Here is an 18,525-nt window from a genome sequence, read left to right as displayed (position 1 = left end):
TCTCCAGCAATCTGGTCTTAGTGAAAGGATGAATTCAAAGCCAGTTGTGCAAGAGGAAAGGCCTTTTGTGCCTTTTCTCACCTGATTACATCTTCAGTTATTCATGTGCCACTCCTCTAGGCTGAAAAAGATGAGTACTGTATGTACAAAGTGAGGATCAAAACAACCCCCATAGCCTGCTCTCTTCTGACAGAATGTATTTATGGGTGAAAAAAACACACATTTGGAATAAGGTTTTCCATAGGCAGCTTGGAAATTTATAAATGACAATACATTTTAAACCACAAAACACTATATTAATAAAATGAAGGATGCCACAAAGTGGCTTCTTTTGAAAGTGAAATAAAGCTTACACAACGCAAATAACCTTGAGAGGGTTGGGAAGATTTTACAGCTATCTGATTATCTTCCTTCTTTATTATAGCTGGCAGGTGATTAATCTTATCTTCCACTGAATAGATGATTAATTGGGGCAAAGGGAGGAGCAGGGAAAGGCAGCACATTTAGCGCTGAACTACATCTCCACTTTAGCCTTGACAGAACTTCAAGTTAGTTGTATCAAGGGAAAAGCTTCACCAGCTTCAATGTAGCTTGAGAGAGAAAGTCCCAAAGTGCCTTGTTTTTAATTGGAATTAATGGATTAGGATAACCAAAGAGTCCAGCCTCAAAATACATTACATGCAGGTCAGCCAAACATGATCGCCTTTAGTCTTTAATCCTGGACTCACCTATCTTGAAGTAATTTAACAAGATTCAGAATCAACTGGATTGTTATAATCTAGTATTTACAGCAGGTTCTTAAATTCATACCAAAGAGAACAAAAGTGAAGTTATTAAAGCTCGGTAAATATTATAAAGGCAAAAGCAATCATTATTAGCTCAGTCGGCAACATAATAAATATTGTAGAACAATTACTCAAAATAAATGCTGTTATGAAAGTTAAACATATATAAAATGGTTAAATGAAATACAGAACCCAAATTCCTAGGAGCTAAATTGTCTGTGGCAGTTCATGACATGATATTGTCTTCTGGTTAAAGTTTGGTTCTATTTTCTGAGGGATGGAGGAGATGAAAATAGGGTATATTGGGGCATACAACAGTATGTACTCTGATAATTAAATTCAGAAGATAGTTTGTTTATCTGCTTTATATTCATTTTCCTTATCTCATTTGATATATTTGGACTTGCATTACTGAAAATACTACATGAATGAACTAGCAATATGTGGTTACTAGAAGTATTTGTAACATTACTTTTTCAACAGTCTGTGTTAAATTTTGATTTCAGATATAGGTAGTCCTCAACTTATGACCACAACTGAGTCCAAAATTTGTTAAGTAAGACATTTGTTCAGTGAATTCTGGCCATTTTACAATCTTTCTTGCCCCAATTGCTAAGTGAATTACTGCAATTGTTAAGTAAGTGACATAGTTGTTAAGTGAATCTGATTTCCCCACTGATTTTGCTTGTCAGAAGGTTGCAAAAGGTGATCACATGACCCCAGGACACTGCAACCGTCATAAACACGAACCAGTTGCCAAGCGTCCAAATTTTGATCACAGGACCTCAGGGACAGTACAATGTCATGTCACTACAAAAAACAGTCATGTCACTTTTTTGAGTGATATAACTTTGAACAGTCACTAAATGAACTGTGGTAAATTGAGGACTGCCTGTACATTGACTGCCTTGTTTTAGATTTGGTGAGGAGCCAACACTTGAAGTTCTTTAGGAATTATTTGAAACTGGCCTTCTTAGAGCTAATTTTCCTTTGGCATTTTGAGTAATAAATAAACAAGGAATCTAATGTTTATTGTTTTTTTAAGTGTCTTATAAGGTTCTCTATTACCATTCACTGCTTTTTAAAACTCAGATTCTAAGCAATCTCCGGTCTTAGCCCAGTCACAGTTATAGTTATTGTCAAATTTGAATTCTAAGGAGACAAAACAAGAAATGTGTGGGACTGGAGAATATTATCTGACAGAAACTGCATTTAAATTAAATTAAATAGATGTGAAATTCAATGAAATGTATTCTTTCTTCAACTATCCATGAATGTGACACCCAGAATGCTAAATGAGACTCTTAGGTTAGGAAAAGTTGTGAACCGTGGAAGTCTTTGAAAAAAGCTACAACCTGAAAAACATAAAGTTCTATTGGTCCTTTATGCCAGCATACTTTTCATTGATTGCAACAATGTTTAATTCATTGCTTTTATTATAAACTCCTTCAATACTTGGCAATCTGACACTGTAACTGATTAGAAGGATGCTACGGAGAGAAATTCTGGGTCAGGCTATCTGCTATGCTAAATATGTTGTTTGCACTTGTAAGTTTATAAATGTATGTATGAAGGAATTACTTGGGAGAGATCCCATCTATCTAAGGAGAACCGGTCGCGGAAATTTTGAGTAGTTCGGAGAACCGGCAAATACCACCTCTGGCTGGCCCCAGAGTGGGGTGGGAATGGGGATTTTGCGGTATCCTTTCCCTGGAGTGGGGTGGGAATGGAGATTTTACAGGATCCTTCCTCTGCCATGCCCACCAAGCCATGCCCATCAAGCCACATCATGCCCACCAAGCCATGCCCATAGAACTGGTAGTAAAAAAAATTCGGATTTCACCACTGGGGAACACTGCTATCTGAGACTGGCTGTCACAATTAACAATACTGGGTTAAAGGGGCCAAGGCAGTTTCCTAACCCTAATTGCAGTTTATTTTCCAACTTACTAAAAAAATTGCTATTGGGTTACTGATATTAAGTGCAGAAGTACAAATGGCTAAAGTGTTCTGTTGTATAAATGAGCGTTGCTTAATAATCTCTAGGCTATCAAGGTCTTTCCATGGATCAAGAGTCAGCAGCGATATTCCTTCTGCAGCTAAATCATGACATTTTGGATAAGGAGGTAAGAAAAGAGTCTTTTCACATGAGAGTATCAAAGCTAATGTAATTAGAAGCAAAGCTACTGACCTGCCTCAGGAAGGGTGTTAGTTGTGGGTTATGACCAAATCCTCTGTTTCCCAACTGGCACGCATGTAAAAGAAATTTGTTTTTCATCAGGGGGATCAGGTAGCTGACCCAGATTCTAGAAAGATTGTATTAGGGTGAGGATTCTCAAGGCTGATGGTCTACAACAATAGCAGAAGTGGCTTTATAAAAATGCAGGGGATGAAATGAATTTATATAGAGAATAGAAATTACTAGCTGAGGGGAAAGCTCTAACTCTGGGAGATCAATTAGGTAGAGAAGTACATTGCTCAAGAGACAGTAACTACCATCTCCTTCCTTTCTTTTCTGATGGATAGTAAGATGATACTTTCCCACAAGGTTTTGTGTGTGTGTGTGTGAATTTCATACATTTTTCCTGCTTTTTGTAGATTGTTGCTTCTAGATGCCTCCAGACAAGATGGGCGGTTAATAAACAAACTGGATCATCAAATTTTATTTAAAATTACCTTTTTTTTTAAAAAAAGGTGTAATTTGAATGAATATGATTATGGTTTTAAAAATATAAGTTCTAACAAGGCCTTGCATTATCTCTCACCACTCTCAAAACTCAATTTTAAAAGCAATTTTCAGTGTTTATGCAATGGTCTCTACTAGTTGAGAGCCAAACTGTGTTTCAAGATACTCTAAGGAGTCAGTTTGATAGCTTTTAAATAAATCCCATGAACTTAATGGGATTTTAAAAAACCATATGTGGGTGGATTGTGCTCAAGAATGTTTCTATGTTAGGAAACAACTTCCCTATTCTGGATGAAAATATATATCATATGTGCTAATGACTTTTTTTCTGCCCAAAGAATACTTAGATTGATTCATTATATGAACTGTAACATAACTTGTTTTATCTTGAGATAACAACAATGTGTGAATTACCTACATTATTACAATTTGTAAGCCACGGTTATGGTTTAATATTATGTGTGAATCAAACCTCTTTGACTTGTTCAGCAAACCACTGTGAAACCAAACTATGGCTTAGCAATGTGAAAATTTCAATTAAAAGTATCATTTAAGAAATATCTTCCCAATTTTTAATAACATGATTATTCATAAACCAATCTTTGAATTAAGTATGCTAAATAAGTTTAATTTAAAAGAAAATGTGGCATGAGAGATGGAGCTGGCAAGGCAGAAAACAAGGTTTGTTTTGTAGAGATAGGTTACAGAAGGAGAAACTCTTTTGTAAACACAGCTTGGAGTCATCAACAGTAAGAAGCAGACAGCAAGTGAAAGGAGCAGGAGAACAAAACTCTGGATCTGAACTAGATTCCTAGACCCAGTAGAAATTGATTTTCATTGACATGAGAATTGCTTGGGATCTGCAATACAGCTACCGTATTTTTCGGAGTATAAGACACAGCTTAGTTTTTGGGGAGGAAAATAGGGAAAAAAAAATCTGCCTACCAGGGATTCATCTGGCTAGCGTCCTTAGTCTGGTCAGGTTCAGCAGTTCTGTTTGCTGGTTTTTATCCCCTGCTTGGGGATAAAAAACAGCTTCTAAAGCACAACTGGTCTTTGGAGAGAGAAGCAATGAGAAAAGCAGGCAAACCACAGAGATCGCTTCACTTGCTAGCGCCTCGTTAGGGCTGAAAAAAAACTTCACAGCTGAGAGTCGGAGGAAGCAGGCAAAGCACTGAAGATTGCTTCACTGAAAAAAAAACTTCTAAAGCACAGCTGAGAGTCGGAGGGAGCAGGCAAAGCACGTAGATCGCTTGTGCCTCGTTAGGGCTCAAAAAAGGCTTCGGAAAAAGCTACATTTGGAGGATAAGACGCACCCAAATTTTCAGCCTCTTTAAGGAGGGAAAAAAGTATGTCTTATACTCCGAAAAATACTGTATGCATTTATCTATCCTTTGTCCATGAATCATGTGCTTTATGAGTGTGGGTCTGTTTTATTGCAGAGGGATTTACTGGCATGCCTGGGGTGCACACCCAAAAAGACACTTGCCTGTTTTTTCTTTAAACACTTTTACTTATTATGAAGACTTTTTAAAAAAAATAATGATCATAATACCTGTCTCATGTAATATGTGCCCAGCCAAATCAATCTGCAGGGTTGGCATGTTCCGGATTCCTTCAATCAAGCAACATCATCTATCAGGAACCCAGAAGCACACCTTTTCATAGCAGTACTAACTCTCTGGGTGTTCTGACTTAGGCTCCCTGAGAAAGCTTAAATCACACGCTTAGTCCCAAAAAACCCCTCTTTTATTTAAACGGCTGTGAATTATGGTCATTCACAGCCCGTAATAATTCACAAACATTCGGTGAAGAGTCCGACACATGTCTGCCACAGTCTTTCAAGCTAATGCTGATAAGCACCCACCTTTATCTCCCTTGAAATGCTGCCAGAGACCTAATTGTCAATTAGTTTTGCAAGGCCAAATGGAGCACAGAGTCAAATGGAGCTTCTCAGAGTTTGAACCAACCAGAATGAACAAGTTGCTTCCTGCAAAGCTCATGTCCCTTTGCTCCTCTCTTATGTCTTATGGGAGGGGTCAATCATCTCCAAGCCTTACTTCCAAGTCGCCCCTTTTGTCTTAACTGTTCTTGCCTCCTGGCAGCTCTGCGCATGCTCACATTGGGAACAGGCTCTCCCTGTTCTTCTGCCTCGCTGATGTCAGATTCCGGAGGCTCTGGAAGCAGCACATAACTACCAGGTAGCCCTGGCCCGCTCTCTGCCTCCGACACAGAGCCCTCGTCCAAGCCTTCCCCAGACTCCAGGACTGGCCCACATTCCTCCCCAACCTCCTCACTATCCGAATCTACTGCCAGCTCTGCTGGCCATTGGTGGACCACAACATGGTGTGAGGTACCTTCCCCAGATGACTCCCATATGAATAGTGAAATGTATTGGCTGGATCAAGGACGATGGACAATGCAAAGATCATGTAATTAACCGTTTATTAACAACAGTTGGGCTAACTGCCACAGCTATAACTGAAACTGCTTGGAACTCTGCCTGACAGCTCTTATAAAGCCAGCTGTCAGGCGGCTTAACCAATCAATGAACAGAACGTTTAACCAATCAACGAACAGAATGTTACTTCCTACTTCAGCAGATTTAATACATTGCACCCCTTTCCACCTGGATGGCACATGTGTAGTCCTGGAGATATGCCGGTCGGCGCCAGCTTCTGATCGAACGTCTTAACCCTGCCTCACTCACAGACTCTTGCAAGGAATTACTTTCCCCAGCAGTTCAAATAACTACAGGCATGTTATTGCTTTCGACCTGTGTTTCAATTTCTCCCTCGGGGTTTGTATTGTCCGAAGTAATCTGTCGGCTCAAAATCTGCTGCTCAGCATCTGGTAGCTTCTCAGCTTCTGGTATGCCCCTTAACCCCTGGCTGAAACTTTCTCCTGCCTGGTTCTCTCTTTCTGTTATATCGTGTTCAGTACCCCATCTGACCCGTAGCTGGTCTTGGTGACGTCTCCAAACCTTGCCTTGTTCCATATCAACCTTATATGAGCATGGACCTGTAATATCCACCATCTTACCTGGTAGCCATAATGGCTGGCCCCCATAATTCCTGGCGTATACTTTATCACCCACACCAAAAGGTTTAGATGTCCTACTTGAATCCAAAGGCTTGGCAGGGGCGTAATGGGGTGTAACCTATCCAAAATTGTATGCAGCCGGCGACCTATCAGTAATTCTGCCGGACTCCGATTGGTAACCTGACAAGGGGTGGTGTGTTGCACTAACATATACTCCGCTATACGGTCATGCCATTTCCCTGGTCCCATGCGGCCTAATGCCTCCTTTGCAGATCTCACAGCCCTTTCTACAAGGCCATTACTGGCCGGGTGGTAAGGAGAGATAAGTGCATGCCTGATACCTAATTGGGCAAGGAACAAATGTGGTAGAAGTTAATTGGGGCCCATTATCTGACACCAATAGGTCGGGCAACCCGTGGGTTGAGAATAGTGTACAAAGGGCCTTTATGACGGCCTCTGAGGATGTTGAGTGCATAAGTATCAGTTCAATCCATTTAGAGTACACATCAACCACCACTAAAAAAAATTGACCATAAAATGGCCCCGCAAAATCTATATGAAGGCGGGACCATGGGCCAGCGGGGTCTTCCCATTCCCTGGGCTTACCCTTAGGGGGCATTGGCCGAGACTCTTGACAAGGGCGGCAAGTGGCCACCCAGTCAGTGATACATTGATCAAGAGTAGGCCACCAGAGATAGGCTCTAGCTAGAGCCTTCATTTGGACTATTCCTGGATGTCCGGAATGCAATGATTTTAACACAGAATCCCGTAAAGATTTTGGAATCACCACTCTGTGTCCCCACAATAAACAACCCCCCATGGTAGATAATTCCATTTTACGGATAGTGTATGGTTTCCACTTCATGTCCATGGGCCCTTGTGGCCACCCCCTTAACACCCAGTCCATGACTGTGGAGATCTCTGGATTGCAGGATGAGACTCGAGCGATGTCAGCCACCGTCAAAACGAAAGGTGAGTCTTCAATCATCAGGACTGACGAGGCGGGAGCTGGATCAGAGAGCAACGTTGGAACAGGGCACTGGCTGAGGGCATCAGCATGGGCCAGATTCTTGCCTGGCATGTACAGGAGTGTGTAGTCGTAGGCGGATAAAAACACAGACCACCTGGTGAATCTTGGGGATAGGAATTGCGGAGTTTGATGGTCAGCTGCTAGTAGACCAAGCAGAGGCTTATGATCCGTCACTAGTGTAAAAGGTCGACCATATAGGTAATGATGAAACCGCTTGACTCCAGCTACCAATGCTAGAGCCTCCTTGTCTAGCTGTGAATAATTTCGCTCCGCTGAAGCCAAAGTCCGGGAGAAAAATGCAACGGGGGCTTCACGGCCATCAGGGAAATGGTGACTTAAGTCTGCTCCCACCCCATAAGGAGAAGCATCACATGCTAGCACAATGGGTAGGGACCTGCAGTAGTGAGTGAGGACAGAGTTTGAAATGAGTATACATTAGTAAATGCAGTGGCTGCAGTTGAATCCCAGTTCCAACGTGTCCCTGGTTCAGCAAACAATGCAAAGATTCTGCAATAGATGCCTTGTGTGGTATGAAAATTGCATAAAAGTTTAAAAGGCCTAAGAAGGCTTGAAGTTCGGCCTTGTTGGTGGGAGCAGGGGCATGTAAAATAGCGTTTGTCTTAGACTCTGTAGGGTGTATACCCTTACCATCAATTAGGAAACCCAAGAACTCGATTTTGGAAGCAGCTACAATACATTTGCTTCGCTTAACTTTGAGCCCCACTCTCTGGAATTCAGTTAGAACCGATCGGAGTCTTTTAAGGAGTTCGGTGGTGCTGGTGGCCGATACTAATACATCGTCAAAGTACGGTACAATCCCAGGAATTCCATGAAGTAAACGCTCCATCATGCTCTGGAAGATTCCTGGGGCAACTGAAACTCAAAATTGGAGGCGGCGGCAACGGAAAGCACCCCGGTGTGTCACTATAGTTTGTGCGTCCGCTGTTTGGTCATCCACAGGCAGTTGTTGATATGCCTGTGCTAAATCTAATTTAGCAAATACGGAGCCACTACCCAAGGAGTGCAACAAATGTTGCACAATAGGAATGGGGTATGCATGTGCCTGTAATGCACGATTAATTGTTGCTCGGTAATCTACGCAGATGCGCACTGAATCATCTGCCTTCATGGCAATAACAATGGGGGTCTCCCATGATGCATACTCAACAGGCTCCAGGATACGTTGTGCTATTAATTTGTTAAGTTCAGCATCCACCTTTGGTCGCAATGCAAATGGTACTCTTCGCGGCTTAAGGTGGCGAGGCTGCACTTGAGGGTTGAGACTGAACGAAACCGGTTGTCCGGTGTATTTTCCTAATTCCTCAGAGAAAACTGAGGGGAATTCATTACATAACATGTCCAGTTCAGATGATGAGATGGCATTAACTCCTTGTATAGTTAGACCTAATGCATCGAACCAATTAAGGCCCAACAGGCTGGGGAATTTTCCTTCCACAATGACTAGTGATAATAATCCACTAAACTTCTTAAATTGTACTTGGAATGTGCCACTTCCGACAATCGGAATGTTGGCTCCTTGGCAATCTTTTAGCAGGAGATGGCAGGGGTCTAGTTGTCGTTTAGCCAGTTTCGGAACTAATCGTTTAATTGTACTCTATGACACCAAGGATGTAGCGGAGCCGGAATCAACTTCCATGGTGCACAGTTTCTGTTCGATGAGTACTGTAAGGCGAATCTTCTGCTGGCTCAACATATTTGGTGGTGTTACTAAATTCACATCAGAAGAAGATCGTTGGTTACTATTACGAACTTTAGATGGATTAGGATGATATTGTCGGCCCCCATCCTGTGGCACACGTGATTCGAACTGTGGCTGAGGGGCTCTGCATACTCTGGCAAGATGACCTTTGCAGCCGCAGTGGCGGCACTCTGCATTTTTAAAATGGCAATTAGTGCGCAGGTGTTTTCCTCCGCAGCTGAAACATGCGTTCGGCCCCCTTGACATGCTAGTTGGGCCAGAGTTTTGTTTTCTAGACTCTTGAAGACGGAACACTTCAAAGTCACCATCAGAATCTGACAGATTCTCATTTGTCTCATTTACAGACGATAAGTCTTTTTCCGTCTTAGGTGGAGTATATCCATGGGACAACTCGGCTAGTGACAATGCTGCCAGTTCTGCAGCACACGCCTCATCCAATGCCATTTGAAATGTGAGGTCGTGATTTGCAATCAGATGCCTTTTAAGACTTTGGTCCCTGACCCCACTGACAAGTCTATCGAAGAGATAATCTTCTAAATCAAAGAATTCACAATGCCTGGCCGTCCTCCTCTGAGCCGCAACATATTGATTAATAGTCTCTCCAGGGGCCTGATCATGATGGTAAAAGTGTTGGCGGCGGGCTATTCTTGAGGGGGCTGGTGCGTAATGTTTTTTAAATTTTTTTATAAAGTCTTCCCATGTTCCCGAATGTACAGATTGTGAGGCCATTAATGTCATTGCAGTATCAAACATTTCAGTACCGCAGAAACTTAGGAAATAAGCGTGTTTGCGCTCAGGCGTCAGCTTTGTATAATCATTTGCAATTAAGAAACATTCAAAACATGCTAAATAAGCCTCCCACATTTCTGCACTGGGATTGAAAGGAGGAAAAGTCTGTGTGGATGCCATTTCTTCTTCTTCTTCTTCTTTTTTCCTAACTGACTCATGTTTTGCTTCTTTGGTTTAAATCTCCCTTGTTTTCTTATTACTATGACCGGTAGATCAACCAGTTGATTCTCGTCGCCAGTTGAAATGTATTGGCTGGATCAAGGACGATGGACAATGCGAAGATCATGTAATTAACCGTTTATTAACAACAGCTGGGCTAACTGCCACAGCTATAACTGAAACTGCTTGGAACTCTGCCTGACAGCTCTTATAAAGCCAGCTGTCAGGCGGCTTAACCAATCAACGAACAGAACGTTACTTTAACCAATCAACGAACAGAATGTTACTTCCTACTTCAGCAGACTTAATACATTGCACCTAGTGTTTCAAAGGGCCTTGAAGACCTGGCTCTTTACATGAGGGGAGTGAAGGCTCTTGTGGATTTTTTTTTTTTTTTTGGTTACTGTTTGTCATCTTTGCCACTTGTTCTTCAATTTGTCTACTATTGTATTTTTCCTTGTTATTTATGTTTTTACTTAAACTGACCAAGACTCATTTTGTATCAAATGCTATATAAATCTTAACAACAACAATGTATACACCTTAGATGTTCATGCTTCTGTGCAATATAAATTTTCAGCATTACACTAAGGGCTTGAAATTCTCTTCCCTTAATAATCTTCCCCCATGCATGGCTAATATTTATTTAGTGATCCAACATGCTTACATGGACTACCTTTAGCTGTATTAATTTGATTCAAGGACTAAGGGGACATATCTCATCTCATTTTCTTTCTCAGCCTTTCTCAGCCTGGTACCACTGGTATTCAGGTATGTTGGATTTCAGTTCTAAGGTATCGTGGCCTCTGGCTGGGGAATATGGGAGATGAAGTCTTGAACATCTGGGAAACAACAGACTGCTGAAGTCTACTGTTTTGTTCAGCCAATTGGCCAACCCATTAGCTTCAAAGTGAGTGGCAGAAAATTCTACGTAGAAGGATATGCTCATAGGATTACAGATGTTTGCTATAATAGGTAACTAGTTTGCTCTTCATTTTCATATCAATGAGCAAACATTGCATCTGACTGAGCCTTACTTTCTCACTGTTGACATAGCCATATTTAAAGGAAAGGGAAGTAAAATTAATATTTAAAGAAAACGGAAGCAAATCACGCAAAGGGAGAATAGAGCTGGGATGCAGGGTAACGACTTTTATACACACAAAACATTTACTGATAGAATAAATTACTTTCTACAGATTCATTACTTTATATTATTAGTACAGTGATCTCATAATATATAAATTGAAGTTTGCTCAGAACACTGATTAGGTTAATTGCAATCAATGACAACCGAGAAACAATTTCAGAACCCAGAAAAAAAGAACAGCTCCTTCTAACACTATAAGGAGTTGGTGTCTTTCTTTCTGTTTGCACAGGACTAGCTGCGATGCCTTCATCTACTACAGAAATCTCTGTCTCTGTCTTTTCATCCCGCCTCCCCAGTTTCTAATGTGAAAACCTTTTAGATTATTAAAATATATGATCTATATGGTGGTAAATGGTGCATCTTCTTTCAGACTTTCAAATTACCTGATGAATATGATTATGACATGTTCATCAAAACCTGTTCCTGGGCCAGGTTTGTAGGTGATCGATTTACTACCAGTAGTTACAGGTAGTCTTCAATTTACGAGCACAATTGGGGATTGGAATCTTAGCCATTGAGAAAAGTGGTCATTAAGCGAGATGCCCACATGACTGCTTGTTCTACTATCACAAACCTGGCACTTTCAGTTGTGGTTGCTAAGTGATCTCTCAGGTCATAAAGCAGATGGAGAGAAAGAGCTGCCTGCCAATTTATTTTCCCTCCATGTGTGGAAACAACTGCTCCAACGTACTGCAGGAATGGAGCTATGAGCTTTGGGATTTTAGCTTTGTTTCTCCTCTCTGTTCCTTGGTAGGCTCTTTCAGCCATCCCCCGGAGACAAGAGGGCATCATCTTGTGTCAGACTACTATTTTGAGATAACCCAGGAGAAAAATACAGGACAAAGAGGTTTTGTCATTACAAACAGTGGCTTATATACAAGATTTCTATATATACATACATACACATACCAGGCAATCAATCAATCTTCAACTCTACTACAATGCAGATAGAACACAACAGACGAGGAGAATGATACACGAGGAGAGAGAATGACGCCCTCTAATGGCCTCCCTTATATAGACAGCTTCTTAAAGGGCAATAATCCTGCTGACTCAACCTTAGTCTTAAAGGGCTGGTCAGCTTTAAGTCTTCATTACCCTGACACTCCTTCCATTTAAAGCTGAAAAGCTGAATGCGTTAACATATTCATGATGCTTTCTATTACCCTGACATCTTGGCAAGTAGAGACACTGACTTTCTGGGGAGGCCAGCAGAGAAGATTGCAAATGGTAATGGGACAGTTGGAAATCAATCATAAGGCAGATATTTTGTGATGCCTGAAGTATTTTATGGGCTACACACCCCACCCTTTCCAAGGCCGTTGTAACTTGGAATGGTCATTAAATGATCAATCATATATTGAGGACTATCTGTAATAACAAAATAGCTCAAGTCATCCTGAAAAAGGGGTTCCTATCTTCCACCCATACAAACCATTAAAATGTTAACGTGATGCTTTATTCTAGATACAAATGCTGATTTCACTTCTCCCAGAAGTGATTGTAAGTAGTCCTCGACTTACGACCACAATTGAGCCCAAAATTTCTGTTGCTAAGTGAGACAGTTGTTAAGAGAATTTTGCCCCATTTTATGACTTCTCTTGCCACAGTTGTTTAGTGAATGACTGTAGTTCTTAAGTTAGTAACACAGTTGTTAAGTTTCCTCATTGACTTTGCTTTTCAGAAGGTCACAAAAGAAGATCATATGACCCCGGGACACTGCGACCGTCATAAATGTGAGTCAGTTGCCAAGTGTCTGAATTTTGATCACCTGACCTTGGGGTTGCTGCAGTGGTCATAAGTGTGAAAAACAGTCATAAGTCACTTTTATCAGTGCTGTTGTAACTTGGAACAGTCACTAAATGAACCGTTGTAAGTTGAGGACTACCTGTATTCAGTTAAATGCTTGGCTTGATATATGCAAGCAATTCTTTTGTTATGCAGTATTGGCTTTGGGCAGAACCTACAGCAGTGGCCAAAATTGTGGAAACCTTTTGGGAAAACTGTATTTTGGAGGTTTGATGGCTAATGACACCACTTTTTTTTGACGTTTCAAGATAATCATATTCCACTGCTGGAATGGCCTGGGAATAGCCCAGACCTTAACCCAATTGAAAATCTATGGAACCGACTAAAGAAACCTGTTAGTCAGAAGTGACCCAACGATGCCCTTGAAGTGATGTCCCAGTGCCTGGAGGCTGTGCGGATCTGGATGGGGAGGAACAGGCTCAAGCTCAACCCTTCCAAGACTGAGTGGCTGTGGCTCCCGGCATCCCGATATAGTCAGTTGACTCCATCACTGACTATTGGGGGCGAGTCTTTGGCCCCCACTGAAAGGGCTCGCAATCTGGGAGTCCTCCTGGATAGGCAGCTGTCTTTGGAGGAACATCTGACGGCTGTTACCAGGGGGACCTTCTGTCAGGTTCGCCTGATTCGCCAGTTGCAGCCCTTTCTTGATCGGGATTCCTTGTGCACAGTCACTCACGCCCTCGTCACCTCTCGCCTTGACTACTGCAATGCTCTCTACATGGGGCTCCCCTTGAAGAACACCCAGAGGCTCCAACTGGTCCAGAAAGCAGCAGCACGGGTAGTGATGGGAGCAACATGGTGCTCCCATGTAACACCGCTCCTGCGCGAGCTGCACTGGCTCCCGGTGGTCTTCCGGGTGCGCTTCAAGGTGTTGGTTATCACCTTTAAAGCGCTCCATGGCATAGGGCCTAGCTATCTGCGAGACCGCCTGCTGCTACCGACGACCTCCCATCGACCCATGTGCTCCCACAGAGAGGGCCTCCTCAGGGTGCCATCAGCCAAACAATGTAGGCTGGTGACCCCCAGGGGGAGGGCCTTCTCGGTGGGGGCTCCCACCCTCTGGAATCAGTTTCCCCCTGAGATAAGGAGAATCCATGACCTCAATGCCTTCTATCGTGCCCTTAAAACCCATCTTTTTCAGCAAGCCGGGCTGGCTTAAGAAGAAATTTTTAAATTTTTAAAATTCTTTTAATCAGTTTGTGACTTCTTAACTTTCGGGCCAAATTTATATATATTTTTAACTGTTTTTAATATTTGTATTCTATGTTCTGATCTTGGCTGTACACCGCCCCGAGTCCTCAGGGAGAAGGGCGGTATATAAATTGGAAATTAAATTAAATTAAATTAAATAAAACCCAGTTAATAGAAGCAATCATTCAATCTTGGTTTCACATTATAGCAGCTGCAGAACTAAAAGACTTGGTTCACTCCATGGGAAGACGTTGTAAGGCCATAATTCATGCTAAAGGTTACCCAACTATTAACTGACATGGTGATAATTTTTGTATATCTCGTTTTTTCTATGGTGATAATTTTTGTACATCTCGTTTTTTTTTTTGCGTGTTTCACTTTTCTTCTTCATACTGTAACTGCTATTCTAATATCAAATCCTTCCTAAAAGTTATTGCATTACATTCTTGATTAAATTACTTTTCCATTGATATATCATTTTATGGTACTACTCCAAAAAAAAAAAAAAAAGGTGGTGTTATTTGCTAGTTTTAGAAAATACACTTTTCCCAAAAGGTATCCACAATTTTGGCCACTACTGTATGGACAAAATTGGCTGAGGTTCCAATTTTTGAATGTATTTCAAGTTGGGCAAGATAATGCCAGAGGAATGTCCTCCTATTTTCCTTATTCCTATCTACTGATTTTTTCTATGTATTTGATTCTAATCAAAGTGCCTAAACGAAGACTAAACAGCAAATGACTCACTAACTGCTGGTATGGAAATCTTGATGGAAAGTTCAGATAAGCTGGCAACAGCATTAAAAAGGATGAGAAACAGTGCCAAAAGCTTCTGGGAAAATATAGATAGTTCTTGACTAATGACTACAGTTGAGCCCAAAATTGCTATTGCTAAGCAAGACAGTTGTTAAGTGAGTTTTGCCCCATTGTACAACCTTTCTTGCCAAAGATGTTAAGTGAATCACAGCAGTTGTTAAGTCAGTTGATTTTGCTTGTCAGAAGGTTGCAAAAGGTAATCACATGACCCGGGACCAGTGGTGAAATCCAAATTTTTTTACTACTCGTTTTGTGGGCATGGCTTGGTGGGCGTGGTGTGGCTTGGTGGGCGTGGCAGGAGAAGGATACTGCAAAATCTCCATTCCCACCCCATTCCAGGGGAAGGATACTACAAAATGCCCATTTCCTCCCCACTCCAGGGGAAGGATACTGCAAAATCCCCATTCCCTCCCCACTCCTGAGGCCAGCCAGAGGTAGTATTTTTACTCAAAATTTCTGCTGCCGGTTCTCTGAACTACTCAAAACTTCCACTACCGGTTCTCCAGAACCTGTCAGAACCTGCTGGATTTCACCCCTGTCTGGGACACTGTCATAAACATGACCTAATTGCCAAATTTTGATCATGTGACCATGAGGATGCTGCAATGGTCATAAGTGTGAAAAATGTTCAAAAGTTACTTTTTTCGGTGCTATTGTAACTTCAGTCACTAAATGAATGGTTATAAATTGAGGCTATCTGTATGCATCCCCTGAAGGAATAAAGCTTTCAATGGGTACTCAAGGATGCCTGAATTTTGATCAGGAAGAACACAATTTCAGGGTAGGCACATTGCTGCACTAATTTGGGAGGGGGACCACTTGGCAGGTAATTTCTGGCTCTTATTTCTCCTTTCAATATCTTAAAGTAACAGTTGTCAATTTTGGCGGGAAATTGATTTTCATGCTAATCTTCCTTCTAAAGAAAGGAGAATTACAGAAGAGAAAGATGGAGAAAAACCTTAAAACTGCTGATTGGCGTTTTTTCTTTTCTTCCTGCCCCATTTCTCCTTTGAGGAGTTCCCAATTTGTCCACATGACAATGCTGTGATAAGCAGGGAACATATTTATGTTTTCCTGAGAGGAATGGGGGCCACTATGAAGCAGGCCCTTGACACTGAGTGAACATAGGGCACTTAGAAGCAATAGAAGCTCTTCTCTGCAGCTTCTAATTTTGCTCTGTCACTTGAGGTGGTGAAATTGTCCAGCCACTGGGATGACTGAAAATATGATAATGGTGACTCAACCAAACCACTGTGGGTCAATATGCTGAAATTAGTGATATCTATATATATATTTAAGAAGGCAGGCAGGCAGGCAGGCTGGCTGGCTGGCTAGCTGGCCAGCTTATGATTAAACAAGAACAACAATGTGCAAGTGTATTGATCCAACAACAAAAAAATGATATGAGATCCTTCCTTCCTTCCTTCCTTCCTTCCTTCCTTCCTTCCTTCCTTCCTTCCTTCCTTCCTTCCTTCCTTCCTTCCTTCCTTCCCTCCCTCCCTCCCTCCCTCCCTCCCTCCCTCCTTTCCTTCTTTTTTTCCATTGGTGAGGAAAAATCATATTTTCTAGAGAAAAGAATACAAATGGATTTCATAAAGTAATTTCTTCATGCCCAGGGAACAATACGTACGCATTCCAGATGATTTCAGCACATGTAACTGCTTCTGCATCTCTGCATCCTGTCTGTCAGGGAGTCCAGATATGGGTCCAGGATCAACTGAGTTCTATTTCAGCGAGTGCATTTTCTAATGCAAGATGTGGAGAACATCCTGTTCTTCAAGTAGCTGAGCTGAAATTATATTTTTGGCTTTCAGGTTTTGACTCACCCGTATGATCACCTTTGCATTATAACAGTTCAGAGGATGGAACTGAGGGAAAGAAGGTGGATTCAATTATTATTGAATAGAGCCTTGGTGGCGCAGCAGACTAAAGTACTGTTAACTAACACCAGCTGCCTGCAATTACTGCAAGTTCAAATCTCACAAGGCTCAAGGTTGACTCAGCCTTCCATCCTTTCAAGGTAGGTAAAATGAGGACCCGGTTTGTGGGGGCAATAAGCTGACTTTGCATAAAAAAGAACACCGCTTAGGGGGCCCCCGAAAGCCCTACTAAGCAGATATATACAAAAGTATGAAGGCTATTGCTTAATGCATTGTAAGCCGCCCTGGGTTTCCGGAGAAGGGCGGCATATAAATCGAACCAATAAATAAATAAATAAATAAACAAATCATTATTATGGGATGGAGACATAAGAAAAATTTCTTTGTCATGTCTGGTATTCAGTGGGTTGCTTAGATAAGTCATCATTTTTCAATTACTTGGCTGAGTGGTTCCTTAGATTTAAACCCAAATCCATCCAATGTGCTCCTGTGAGAATAATAGTAGACACTAATTTTTCTATAATGTGTTATTGTTAGATTTATAGTCTGTCTTTCTTCCAGGTACTCAGGATAGTTATTCCTGTTATTCCAGCAAGCCGCTCTGATGGGATAAATGATTTTAATTTGGTTTTAATGGGGTTTTAAAATTGGTTTTAAAATGAGAGTTTTAAATTCGGCCTATGATTTAATTATTTTAATCTGCTTTTAAATTCTATTTTGTACATTGTTTTTATTATGGCTGTTCACAGTCCTGAGTCCTTCGGGAGAAGGGCGGTATATAAATAAAATAAAATAAAATAAATAGTATACTGAGCTCTCTGTCTTCCAATATCTATGTTCACCCCAGAGCAGCTGTATGGAACAGATAGTTTTGGGATAAAGTAGATGCACTAAGAGGCAGTTCGCTATAGTGATTAAGGCATCAGATGCAGTGACTAAGGCAGGGGTCAGCAACCTTAAACACTCAAAGAGCCACAAAGGTTCTAACCGGAAGCCCCCCTGTTCAATTCTGGAGCCGACCGGAAGTCCGATTCCCCCATCATAGTCTCCTCCTAGCGCAGTGTCCTTTTTCCTCTGCCGACTGGAAGTCGGTTTCCCCACCATAGAGTCTCCTCCTAGCATGGCATCCTTTTTCCTCTACCTGTCCTAACCGAAAGCCCTATCAATTGTGGAACAGATCAGCAACAGGGAGCCGCAGCAGAGGGATGAAAGAACCACATGTGGCTCCAGAGCCGCGGGTTGCTGACCCCAGGACTAAGGCATCACCCTTAGCAAGAGGGAGATAGGGAGTTCTAGTCCTAGTTTAGGCAGAAAGCCAGCTGGGTCACCTTGGGTCAGTCACTCTGTCTCAACCCTCTAGAATAGGCAAGATCACATCAATTCTGAAAAACTGTGCCAAGAAAACTGCATGGATCATTGCAGGCAGTCTCTGAGAATTGGACACAATTAAATAGATTTTTTTTTAAAA

Source organism: Pantherophis guttatus, chromosome 1 (genome assembly GCF_059756535.1).
Source record: "Pantherophis guttatus breed Tessera chromosome 1, ASM5975653v1, whole genome shotgun sequence".
In the NCBI taxonomy this organism is placed as follows: domain Eukaryota; kingdom Metazoa; phylum Chordata; class Lepidosauria; order Squamata; family Colubridae; genus Pantherophis; species Pantherophis guttatus.
This window is presented reverse-complemented; position numbering follows the sequence as displayed.